The sequence below is a fragment of the Panthera tigris genome, chromosome A2, assembly GCF_018350195.1.
Source record: "Panthera tigris isolate Pti1 chromosome A2, P.tigris_Pti1_mat1.1, whole genome shotgun sequence".
Classification (NCBI taxonomy): domain Eukaryota; kingdom Metazoa; phylum Chordata; class Mammalia; order Carnivora; family Felidae; genus Panthera; species Panthera tigris.
This window is the reverse complement of record NC_056661.1, coordinates 48,992,833-49,006,325: the sequence shown is the minus strand read 5'-3', so window position 1 is coordinate 49,006,325 and position 13,493 is coordinate 48,992,833. Positions and strand designations below refer to the sequence as shown.

General features: G+C 39.6%; 1 protein-coding gene across 5 annotated transcripts in view; it reads right to left on the bottom strand.

Moving 5' to 3' along the window:
- Nucleotides 1–13,493, bottom strand: part of GRM7 (glutamate metabotropic receptor 7) — an 860,397-nt gene that overhangs the window by 215,581 nt on the left and 631,323 nt on the right. The gene's annotated exons all lie outside the window — the stretch shown is intronic.

The following is a 13,493-nucleotide window of genomic DNA, read 5'->3' as shown; positions in this document are numbered from 1 at the left end:
ATTAAAAAAAGAGCATTTTACTTTATTTCATATCCTAGATTTGAAGGAAGAATACCGAAAAACCCATCCCTCAAATTTCCATAAGATTCTCCGCTCGTCAAAAACACCCAAACAAATAAATCAGTAAACAAGAAAATCCAAAACAAAAAGTTAACACCACCCCCACCCCCAAGACACACACAGATGTATATTCACTTCCACCTACAAAAGGTACTTCAAGTGTCTCCCTTCTTCTAGAACTCAGAAATAAGGAAAATAAAGGTTGAGTCAAAGCACATTCACATCAAGGGCCAAATATTTTACATCATCATATACAAGATATACATGTATGTGCATACACATACGCAAGTGGGTTCACTCTCTACAAGGATTGCATACGGGCTCTACAGAAGTTTTATCATTTTTTTAAAAAGAGAAATTGACCTTCACTCTGGAAGTAATCTACCAACCTCTTATCTTTCTACTACACTTAACTCTTTTTAGTAAAATTGAATTTCACATCTTTCAGGTTTGGACATTACCTACACTGCTTACTCTGCTTAACGTGAGCTTCTCTCAAGAACAAAGGTAAAATGGTGTTTGTGCTGAAAACAGCTACTCAGGGGTCTTTCCATGGTCGCTGATTGGTGCTTTTAATTTCAAGGCAGTAACTCCTGAGGATGGAGGCTGGACACACACTGAAGACGTGATGGCGATGAGCCTCCTTCTCCCCAGGACCATCTCGTCCAACTCTGCAGACAGGCACTGACTCTTTTGTAGTCTTATTTAGACACCTCTGGTTTAGCTTCATTAAAAGGTGATTTACAGCAGTTCTAAAACTGGATCGGGAAAAAAAAAAAAAATTAAAAAAAAAAAAAACGTACTCATGCTTCCCTTGGGGCTCCGCCACATTTGGCATGAGATGGTGCATCACTGGGTCTGATCTTCTTGGGCAAAATGCAGCTGAAGAGATGGAAGTTGACGCTTATGACGAATGAGAACACACTAGGTAATGAGGAGGCCACTCAATCTTAATGACAAGAGGTCACGGTGTCAGGTGTGTGCCTACCACCACTCAGCAGCCTCTGAATGTGACCAGGAAACAAACAGATTCTGTTTATCTTTGGAAGGATAAGGGAGCAGTCTCAGCTATGATTTTATCTTGGCATTGATGTTCAAGTACTGTAGTGAACATCTGCTCTTTTTGCTAAGTTTCTAGATAATGGAGACATTAATCAAGGTTTCCTCCATCCCTGCAGTGAAGGACTGGGCATGTAACCTAAGCCAGTCCCTCTATTTTCCTAGAATTTGAAACTGAGCTAAATGAAATAATGATGGGGGCAAGCAGATTTCGTCTGATGGTGGTACCTTAAATGACAGTCTCTTTCTTTCTGCTACCTAGATTCTCAATAGTTCCCCGGTGTCTGAATTTCCTAAGCTCTGGTTGCCCAGCTCAGATATCATGAGCTAATTTAGGAACTGGCAAGCTTTTTCCTGTAAAGGTCCAGGTAGTGAAATACTGTTCTTGTTTTGATTTTTTTCAACTATTTGTAAATGTAAAAATTATTCTTAGCTCATAAGCTGTATAAAAACAGGCAATAGATCCCATGTGACCTGACCCCTAACTACCCCTGACTTCCTTTATTTTACCTCATCTAATCAGAGTCAGTTTCTGTTGCCTGCAAGGAAAGAAGACTGACCACAATGCGCAGTGAATTTAGTTGTATTCAAAAGACACTGGCAACAAGTTTCCCCAGCCAACACTGTTCAGTTACTTATTTGCTCATTCAAGAATTCAATCTGTGTTGAGCACCTTTTATGCTGCAGGAATGTAACAGGCACTGAGAATACTGCTATAATTTAGGCTAACACCACTTTGCCTTCCTGAGGGAGCTTTCCTGTGTAAATGGTATGGACAACCCTGATGAGAAATAAAGGTGGGGATTTAAAAGAATCACCGTTGGCTGCACAGGACATTCTCTGGGGAGCCTGGATGTTTAAAAGACATATTCCAGGGGAGGGGGTGGGGGTAGTGGATTACAAAATCCAAGATGATAAGAGTGGGTCAGAACAACTGAGCTCTGAAATGATTCTTGTAGGGGAAAACAAATTAAGGGTCATCAGAAGAATTTAAAGCTCTCATTTAGAGAGAAGGAAGAGGAAAAAGCAATAAAAAATCCCAGAAAATCAACGTAAACAAGACAACATATTTTTCATTGGTTAAAAGAGGAAACAATAAATATTAGAGATGGCACCAGCATGGTTTCATAGTTTGCCAAATATGGATGGAATCACGCACAAAAAGGGACCTAATCTATCTCCTTCTAAGATGGTAAGTAATCAAATGAGCCCATCCAGGGTTTTGGCTTTTCAAGTCCTCATTGGTGATTCCATACTCCTCCTCTCACCTCTTCTTGGTTTTATCCCCTGATACTTACTTAGGCTAGGGAGGTGCTTTTTTTTTTTTTTTTTTTTTTTTTTTTTTTTTTTTTTAGTATTTTTTGCTGTGTATTTATTTTTGAGAGTGAGAGAGAGAGAGAGACAGTGTGAGTGGGGGAGGGGCAGAGAGCGAGGGAAACACAGAATCTGAAGCAGACTCCAGGCTCCAAGCTGTCAGCACAGAGCCCAATACGGGGCCTGAACTCATGGACTGTGAAATCATGACCTGAGCCAAAGTAGGACACTCAACAAACTGAGCCATCCAGGTGCCCCAGGTCCTTCTTAATATTAAAGAAAATCTCCGCAGCTCAACATGTAAAAAGAAGAACTGAGTTGTGGTTGCCTTCTCTACAAAGGCTTTCTGAAGCACTAGTAAGATATGTTAATAGGTTGACCTTAAGACAGTCATTTTCCGGGCTAAATGAATTTGGGTGACTATACTTCTTCCCAAAGGGATTATTGTCCAAGTCCCTTATGAAGTGGTTTATCAGAGCACAAGCTGGATCTCCCTAACATGGGAGAGAGAGGTCCAAAGTAGTGCCTCTTTCAGACTTGGCATGCAAACGCAGATATACTGTTGACTGGGGGTGGTGCAGGGCATGTAGCAAGAACGCAACAAAGGCACTGTCAATTCCCAGAGGCATTCTGAGCTTATGTTAATACGGCATTATTGGTGCCTTCCCAAGGTTTTTGTAAATTCTGAATTTGTTTCATTTTCCTCTCCTTGAGTGCTCTCAGAGGAAATGCTGTGTGAACCACTTTTCCAAAAAAAAGTTTTTAAGCCACTAAAATGAACACTAGCCAAACATAGATGCATTCCAGCCTCACCATCATATTGCTCATTATCAAAAGTAAACAGCTGTAAGGAAATCATTTATGAGTATTTAGATTACCATAGAAGAAATTAACCCCTTTTTATAATTATGTGTATATATATATACACACATGTGTATACATGTATACATGCATATAAAATTATACAGTAATATTTAGTGTAAAAATATTTGTTGAAGATAAATTCTTTGCGTTCACATTTAAATAGAAGTATAAAATGCCACTTGAACATTCAGAGAAATAGGACTTCATGGCACAGATCACGTCCTTTTCTCCAACATCTCAATTATTATTTATCATTCCCTAGTTTAAGCCTCACTTTGTATTTTTCCCACAGGGCTAATTGTAAATGTGATTTCCACTTCTAATGCTATTTTGTCACTCAAAGCCTGGCCCACATTTCACTACAACTACAGCCCTTCCCACCTCTAATCACTGGATTGACCAGGATGAATTGCTTGACAAAGATCTTAGAAGGAAAAAATGCAGACCAGAGCTTTTAGCACCTAGACATTCAAAACATTGGCTAAGTTTTGAATATTCTAGGTAAGAAAATCACATACATGGTCTTTTTCTGTTCTCAGATACTATAAATCTATTCCTGGATGAGGATATGGGAAGAGGAGTGATTGCCCAAAGGAAGCAACACAAGGAGCTATCACCAGAAGGATGGAAATTTAAGTGTTGTGCAAGCAAATGTTAACCAGAAATTGTCTATCTGGTCTGACCAAATTGAGACCTAAATGTATTAGGAATTCTACGTTGTTTGAAAGAAAACTGAACCCTACATTGTATACTATGAGTTCTTTAAAAGACAAATAAAATACACAGAAGTCTGAAAGTAAGCCTTTTTTAAAAGAATTAAAACAACTGAAATAATGTTGTGCTTTCTATAGTTGTAATTAACTTTCGATAGTTGTAATTAACCATCAAGTAATAGTCAATTCAGATTTACTCAATCTGTCCCAAGTATCTAAAGTTAGTGGAACTACACCAGTTCTCCAGTTGTACAATATATTAAAAGGGAATCTGGCCTCCGCTTTTATCTGGTGATAGTTAATTGGCTTCATTTAGTTTGCACACCTTATCAGAACCACGGTAGTCCCTTAGTCTGACAAATCTTTGGAGAATAGTGAATGTTTTCCTAGAAGTAGTTTTTCCCATAATATAAACACACATTATTATGTCTGCTCTCTCTCGGGACTTAGTTTGATCCCTATCTGGTCAAATTTATTTAGATGGAAATAAAAATCCTCTACATGTCCAAAGATGAAACATGCAGTTTGTGTTTACTGACCCCAGAGCTGTGTCCTGACCAGATGCTCCTTACCATGAGCTCTGTGCTGTAGTTCCTGCCTCCAAGTTCTCTAGACTGGACTGTTTCCTACCTGCTCCCAAGCCTAGTTCTCCAATCTCACAAGAGAAAATTTCATTAGAACTCCCTTTTGGTTAAATTAACCAGACTCGATTTCTGCTACTTACAGTAAAAAACCCTTATCTGACAAATCGTTTATTCAACATGTTTTCTAAATGCCCATGGTCTGTCAGGCACTTGTGCTTTAATGATGGACAAAACTAGTCTCTGCTCAAAGGCGCTCAGATCATAGAAGAGGGGATTATAACAACAGTATGGAAAAACACACAGGGTGTGAGAGGGGTGGTGTGTCCGTTTAGATATGGTGACACAGGGATGACTCTCTCAGGCTAATTTTATTTAATTTTTAAAATTTTTTAACGTTTATTAATTTTTGAGACAGAGACAGAGCATGAACAGGGGAGGGGCAGAGAGAGAGGGAGACACAGAATCTGAAACAGGCTCCAGGCTCTGAGCTGTCAGCACAGAGCCTGATGCGGGGCTCGAACTCACGGACCGTGAGATAATGACCTGAGCCGAAGTCGGCCGCTCAACCGACCAAGCCACCCAGGCGCCCCTCTCAGGCTAATTTTAAAGAACAGATCTACGTGGAGAGAAGGAAGCAGATGTTTGAAGAACTGGAACAAGAACATTGAACTCAGAGCGAGGAACAAGTACAAAGATGGAGGAAAGAACTCGGCAGGTTTCGTTTTGTTTTGTTTTGTTTTTAAAGAAAGGCAGGCTGCCACATGCAGTGTTTCATTTGGATGTATCTAGTATTGGAAGCCTGACCACCCTACGTTCTCCTACAAATGGACCTTGAGAGCTTGTGTGGAGGCTCTAACAGGGAGGCGCAGCTACTCCGACATCCTTGACCCAAGAACGGTCCTCTACCGGCGAAGGTTGTCCTCTGTGACCGAGACCACAGCTTCAGGAGGGATGCACATGGAGCGCTGAGGGAGGAAGGGGACACCCACCTAGCCAGCCAGATCAGCTCAATCAACCCTGGAGATCAATGGGGTGACGGATGTCGCAGCCAGATCGCCCTCACAACCAGTAACTTGGCAGTTTTAAGGACAGTGGTTGAATCTATGTCAGGTATTTTCACCATAGACATCTTTCCACAAGCATCTTCACCACAAATATTTTTACTGCATAACTAATAGTCTATATGGTAATTTCGCCATGAAAGAGAAAAAAACAAAAACTGGTTGACAGTTTGGTTTCATTTCTCTACTGATGCAGTACTCCAATTTTTATATTATATTCATCTTAGCTCCCATAATGATCCTTATGGTAGTACACAGGTTTGAACACACATTTTCCATAGAATGTTGAAATGTCCATCAGTGGACATGTTACAATATGCCACAAAAACAACAAACAACAAACACAGTGCATAAGACTTTCACAATGCATTATAAAGCTCAGGTACAAGTGCACATCCTAGGATCTGGAAACTGGTACCTCTCTTCATGAGGGAAGAAGTTTTAGCAGAAAAGAAAAAGTGCAAAGGAGACAAATCAATACGCAAAAAAACAAAACAAAACAAAACAAAAAACAAGTATAATACTATCAACAAAAAGCTGTGAATACAAGTGGTTAGGTATAATCCATAAAATAAAATCAGTTATTTGTGCAGTATTGCCGTGAGTTTATACCATACATTCTAAATGCACTCAAGTAGTTTGTATTTCACAATAAACCCTTTTTTTCTTATTTAAGTATTTATTTTTCTCTTCTTTTTTCAATTTAAATCCAAGTTAGTTAACATATTGTGTAATAATAGTTTCAGGAATAGAATTTAGTGATTCATCATATACATATAACACCCAGTGCTCATCCCAAAAAGCGCCCTCCTTAAATAAACCCTTTCAAATCTCATTATTCACTTAATTTTTTTTTCTTTTTAATGTTTATTTATTTTTGAGAGACAGAGATAGAGCATGAGCTGGGAGGGGCAGAGAGAGGGAGAGAGAGAATCCAAAGAAGGCTCCAGGCTGAGCTGTCAGCACAGAGTCAGGCATGGGGCTTGAATACACAAACCATGAGATTATGACCTGAGCCGAAGTTGGGGCTTAACTGACTCAGCCACCCAGGCGTCCCTCACTATGCATTTTTTACGTTTCATTATGTCCTTTTCAATCAATGCCCCTCTTTTATTTTTCTGTTATTTTATATTTTATAGCAAAACTGCCTTATAACCAATTAGTTATGAGGCAAAAGTGTCTGTGCTTAGTTACAATTGCCAAGAACAGTTTGAATCATCTGATTCCATTCAGTGGGCCCCAGTCTCTCCTTAAATGCCCTTCCAAAGCACCTGTGGCTATAAAATGCCTGTGAGGCAACACTACTCCGAAAGTGATCTCTCCTTTCACTGAAATTATTTTACCATAAAAGTTTTATTTATTCTCAATTTGTTTCATATATTTGAAGCTTGCTTCTCAATAAAGATATAAGCCCTTTCAGAATCAGGGACATGTCAGGCACTTTGTTTTTATCTCCACACATTATGTCATGGTAGGCATTCTGTAAAAGTACAGCAATTGATATCCCAAGTGCCCATCAAGAGCAGATTATTGTGAGTCTGTTACCACATGTGGCAATCATGCTGTAAAGATCCTGCAGCCTTCTCTCCATGGGCCGCCTTCTTTCTGCATTCATTAATTAAAGCAATTAGGATGGAGATTCTTTATATATCCAGTCTAGCCTGAAAAAGCTGACAGTTCAATTGGATTCATCAGCTAAGTCCCTAAAGTTACAAGCTCTTATAATTAGCAATTGACTTAGAGGATTTAGCAAACAATGACAAACATGTGGACATTTCCAATCCTTGCTAACACAAAAAAATAATTGTCTTTAATACACTGCATTCACACCATATACAGAGGGTATATGCAACATACCACCAAGTGGGGATCCACTCTGTAGTGGATGATTAAAAGATAATGTTTCCAGCATAATTGATTTAAAAAAAAAAAAAAGGAACAATTGCCAGGGATGTGCCAAATGGTGGGTAACTGACTTATCTAGAACGTTTCTGGAAATCGAAATAACTGAAATATATTACATTTGCTTTTTGTTTTTAATATAATACATTTGATGTAATGTCTCAGGAAAATTTAGGGAAATGATTTTTTTTTCCTCTTGGTGGAGAGGCCATTGTCATCTAACAAAGAGCTGTGCTTTCCATTTGTTCCCATGGTAATGAGAAGCTACACAGTGGGGATATGATAGAGGCAAAGAAGGGAGATGAACTTTATCTGGTCCTTGTCTTCTTGGGAACTCTACATTTTAAGTGAATTTCAGAATCCTTTAGGCTGTTTGATTATGTCAAAAGTAGTGATATGGAGGATTTATTTGTCCCTGAAAAGCAATTGTGTTATCCTGCCTGGTTTTCTCCTGCCCTGCTTTCTAGACAGTGCTTCTGATGCTAATTAGACACAGCATTGTGACAGGCATAGTAATATGCATACATATGTTAGCTATTACTAAGTCTTTTGTATGGGCACAGAAGTAGGGCAGGAATTTAAACTGAGAATCACAAGTCATAATTTAGTGTAACACTGAGGGGTCGTCTAGTTATGTGGGCTCTCAGAGTTTCATCTGTGAAATGGGATTTTTCACACTTCAAGCACTGCATTAGAATTAAAATGAATGTTGACAAATATTCAAACAGTCGCTACTGCAATAAACTAAACAGCCTTGCATTTTGTTTGTGATTTATTACAACCAATATCCTCACCCACTTGGGTAGCAGTAACCATTTACTGACCAGTAGAGAAGTATTTTCCTGGATAAATACAAGTATCCCCTACATTTTCTCTTAGCCTCTTAGGATACAACATTCCCTGGGAGGGGTAACAGTGGATCTATTCCATAGGGCCAATTGGGAGCATTCAGCCATACACACATATACACAAAAACATAAAAATTCATATTTACTCAGGGGCACCTGGGTGACTCAGCCGGCTAAGCATCTGACTTCATCTCAGGTCACGATCTCAAAGTTTGTGAGTTTGGGCCTCTGAATGGGCTTAATGCTGTCAATGAGGAGCCTGCTTGGCATTCTCCCTCCCCTCTCCCTCCCTCTCTCCCTGCCTCTCGCCTACTCTCTCATGCACACTCTCTCAAAAATAAATAAACTTTAAAAATAAATTCATATTTATTCAGATTATTTACTCTTGAATCATGCATTTTGGTTTGTTAGTTGCTTGTGTTTTATACCTGGAAGGAATAAAAGTTCATCTAACCCAAACACCTCATTTTAATGTTAAGGAACTGAGGCCCAGGCAGAGGAAGAGACTTGATTAGTTTCTTGTGTCCACCCAACTAGTGTTGAAAATCAATGAGAAGGTGTTCAAATCTGTGACGTTCTAAAGAGTGATGTCTTCAAATGAGAATATATGTAAATTAGAATTATCAGGATGGTGAGTAAAGAAGTCACAATTCCTTCTTAGACAGCAGTGATTGCTACTGTATGATTTGTTGTTTATTGAGGGCAGTCACTGAGCCAAGGGCTTTCATACATTTTCATTCTTGACACACTCTACAACAATGTGAGGTAAGCTATATACACTGAAGGTTGTATAGATAAAGATGATGAGGCTGAGCAAGGTGACATAGTTTACCTGAGTTCCTAGGTAGCTGTGAGCAGAGCCAGAATTTATGTCCAGTTTTGTTTGACTCCAAAACCAAGTGCTCTTTACCACTAAGTCATATTTCATTGTCCACCAAATCAAGCAACAAGTTCCAGAGGATAGAAATCTCAATAGAAGTTGCATATGGAGCCCATCCTACTCTTCTGTTCTGGGATAATACAGCAACAGAATCTATGTTTTCTGATACTCAGTCCCAAGCTCTTTCCTTTATTCACTTCTATCTTATTGTGCTGTGTCTGGCACAGATAGTCTCAATAAATACTTGTTCAAGGAACAATTGCAAAGACAGGGTGAAGCCACTCAAATATGACATGTAATTTCTCTACAAAGAAAATGTCTCTGAACGAAGTAGTAAATATGCAGCAATCTGTACTATCATAGGTGACTTACTGTAGATTGGAAGTCAGGTGCTGCATCTGAATTCTAGTTTCATCACCTACAAGCTGTGTGACTTTAAGTACATTACTTAACCTCTCTGAACTTTAGTTGTCCATCTATAATACAGGAAGATAAATAGCAACCTTAGATGGCTATTGTGCAATAAGTCACAGGATCAAAGCATAGAGTCTGACACAAGTAGTCAATAAATGACACCCTTGATCACTGCTCTCACCAGCTATGCCTGTGACAGTGGTTTCCAGGATGATTTTGCCAAGATCTGTTCTTAAAAAACAGAAGCTGTCAGTGTTCCCTAAGAATTTCAGAAGCATTTGCTTTTCTGATCTTAATAAGGATTTTCAAAATCCACTTTGGTGCCTTGTTCAAAGGGGTAAGTTTGATGAATTATTCTAATCATTTTCATCAAAGGCAAAGGCCTTTCTAAGACTCAAAAATGGAGATAATGATATTATATACTTCATAGGCTTGTTTTAGAATTAAAAGTTAATGTAAGAAATGTGCTTAGACAGTGCCTGATAGCACATCTTAGGTACTTAATAATAATTTTAAAACAGTCAATACTATTATGATTCTGATACACTAATTTCAATATGTGCCCCCCCCCCCAACACAAACGCTAAGCAATTCTCCAATACCAGCCAGTATCTACAATTCACCTTAATCGTGACACTATCTACCCAGAGATAGCTTGGGATCCCACAGGTCAAGGGCCTAGTCCTACAGAACTGCTCCCCTAACCTTCAGAGGCCAATCACAAGTCCAGGTAGTCACCTGGGCTTCTGACCAAACTGCTGGAAATCAGAAGTTCCCATGACCTTCTCCTCAGATTCAATTAATTTGTTAGAACAGCTCACAGAACTCAGTGAAACATTTTGCTTACTGTTTTACTTGTTAGTTTTTTTCTTTTTTTTTATATAATGGACATAACTCAGGAACAGCACAATGGAGGAGATGCACAGGGAAAGGTATGGGAAAAGGGGGTGGAGCTTCCATGCCCTCCGAGTCAACCACTCTCCTAATACCTCCACATGTTCATGAACCCAAAAGTCCTACAAACCATGTATTTCTGAGTTTTTATGGAGGCTTATTTACATACACATGATTGATTAAACCACTGGTCATTGGCGACTGATTCTCTACCACTCTCTCTCTCTCTCAGGAGGCTAGGGGGTCTGACTAAAAATTCCAACCCCCTTGGGCGCCTAGGTGGCTTGTGCTGACAGCTTGGAGCCTGGATTCTTTGTCTCCCTCTCTCTGCCCCTCCCCCGCTCATGCTCTGTCTCTCTCTCTCTCTCTCTCAAAAATAAATACACATTCAAAAAAATATAAAAAATAAAATGAAATAAAAATTCCAACCCCCTAATCACAGGATTGACTGCCCTGGGAACCAGCCCCCATCTTAACACCACCTCATTAACATAACAAAAGACACCTTTTTGGGGGGGTCTCCTATCACTTAGGAAATGTCAAGAGTTTTAGAAGTTTGGGGCCAGAAATTGGATGAAGACCAAACATAAATTTGCTATTATAAATCACAATATCTCAATTATGTAGTCATTAAATATTACCTGTTACATTAGCTATGTTTTGCTTCATTAATGCTGTGAAACAAAAGTCTGAACTCAATGGCTTGCAAGGACAAGTATTTCTTACTCTCACAATTATGCAGGTTGACTGACTTGGCTGAAGCAGGTTGGGCAGAGCCAGGCAACTTGCCTTCATGAAGTGAAGGCTGAGGTTGAGTCTGAGACTAACCAATGCTTTTCTCATACTCCTGGAAATAGTGGATTTCCAATGCACATCTTATTAATTTGCGTTTTTTTAAAATATTTATTTATCTTTGGGAGAGCTCAAGTGGGGGAGGGGCAAAAAGAGGGAGAGAGAGTATCCGAAGAGGGCTCTGCACTGACTGGCTGACAGCAGAGAGCCTGATGTGGGGTCTAACTCAGGAACCGCAAAATCATGACCTGAGCCAAAGTCAGCTGCTCAACCGCAGTGGCCCCAATGTCTTATTTATTTGCAGACCAGAAGTATAGGCATAAACCAAATCATGCTGCTGCTTTAGTCAAGCTTGTTAATACTTCAGTGACTAGGGGAAACTGGGTGGCTCAGTTGGTTAAGTGTCTGATTCTTGATTTCGGCTCAGGTCATGATCTCACAGGTTAGTGTATTTGAGCTCTGCATTAGGCTCTGCAGGGACAGTGAGGAGCCTACTTGGGATTCTCTCTCTCCCTCTCTCTGCCCCTCCCCTGCTCTCTCTTTCTAATCTCTCTAATCTCAAAATAAATAAACTTAAAAGAAAATACTTCAGTGACCAAAGCAAGTCACATGACCTAGCCCAAGTTAGTGCAGGAAGGGAAGTTTATCTGCCCAAAAAAGTGAAGGACAGAAAAGAAGATTTGATAAACAATAATCAAATCCATCACAATTGGATTCAAAGTATTCAAGAGTTAGACCAATTTAATCGACATCATCGATTATCAGAGGAACTTCCCTCCTGGCCTCAGGGTAGCAAAACCCTAAGGATGCAGATGACTGGATACAATCAGGTTCAATTTTCCCCTAAGATCATTTCCTGAAGACCAAGTTGAAGAAAACTGGCCCTCAGGCAGCAAGGCGGCATTTGGAATTCCAAATAAGGAAAGCTAGAGCTCAGGGCACTGCATAGAGAAGCATAAGCCAACTCTGAATTCTTATTACCATTAAAGGGGATGACACCTTCAATCTATCTCAAAAGAAAAACGATTTCCTTCCAAAATCAGATGACAGCTGATATATGAATGCTATGCATTTGATGCAATAGAATATTTCATATACAGTGGACCAAAGGACACTTAAAACCAGAGACAAGGGTTCATGTGAGCTTCATATTGAATTTAAGGGGACATCTTACCCTAGTATGTCAAAACAGGTTTGTAAAAATAGCTCATAAGGAATAATGTGGGAAGTAGAAATGAAAGGTGTATGGTTTAGGGAGTGAGAAAGCATGGTGTCTGAAGCCAATCCTTACAATTCATCTGTGCTATGATGACTTAATCACTGCTTTCTTGGCCTCAGCAGTTTTAACTCTGGAGTGGTCAAGGGTTGAGCTTTAATTAGTAACTAAAACCTTACTAACTGTTTAATCTGGGCCACTCTCCCTTTCTGACTTAGTTTTTTCATTTGAAAATAGGTAACTACTTTTGTAGGCATTTGTAAAGCTTGATATGCCAAATATTTTAAATAGTGCCTTCTATAGAGTCATCGCCTATTAAATATTAGCTTTTATGGGTCTAAGCAACATTTTCATTATTGTATACATAATGAGAGTATATAGAAACTTATTCCATCAAGGACCTTCAAAACAAGATTCTCTACATTATAGGATGTAAGAGTTTATAGCAGGACTACGAATTCAGGGACTATGAAGAGGCATCACCTGTGCCATCCCACTTTGAAAGTGAGTTGGTCTTCAGGAATTGGAGAAATAGAGCATTTCGGAATTTCTGGGTGACTCTGGAGGCTACGTTAGACAAGGTGCACCTGCAACTTCTGCTAATTTCTCCTGGGACACTCTCTCTGGGAGCCTTCAGTTGCCATTTAACAAGCCCAGTGATCTTGAGGTTGCCATGTGGTGAGAGCACACCCACAAGACCCCATAGAGAGTGAGAGATGCTTCAGCTCCTTCACTTGGATGCAGCCAAAGAAACCTTCAAGTTCTCCCAACCCCCAACCATCACCATGTGACTGCAATTGCATGGCAGAATCTAAACAACAGCTGACTCACTGGGACTAGTCAACCTCAGATGAAGGGGAAAAATCAGGGATTGTCATTTTTTTCGGTCACT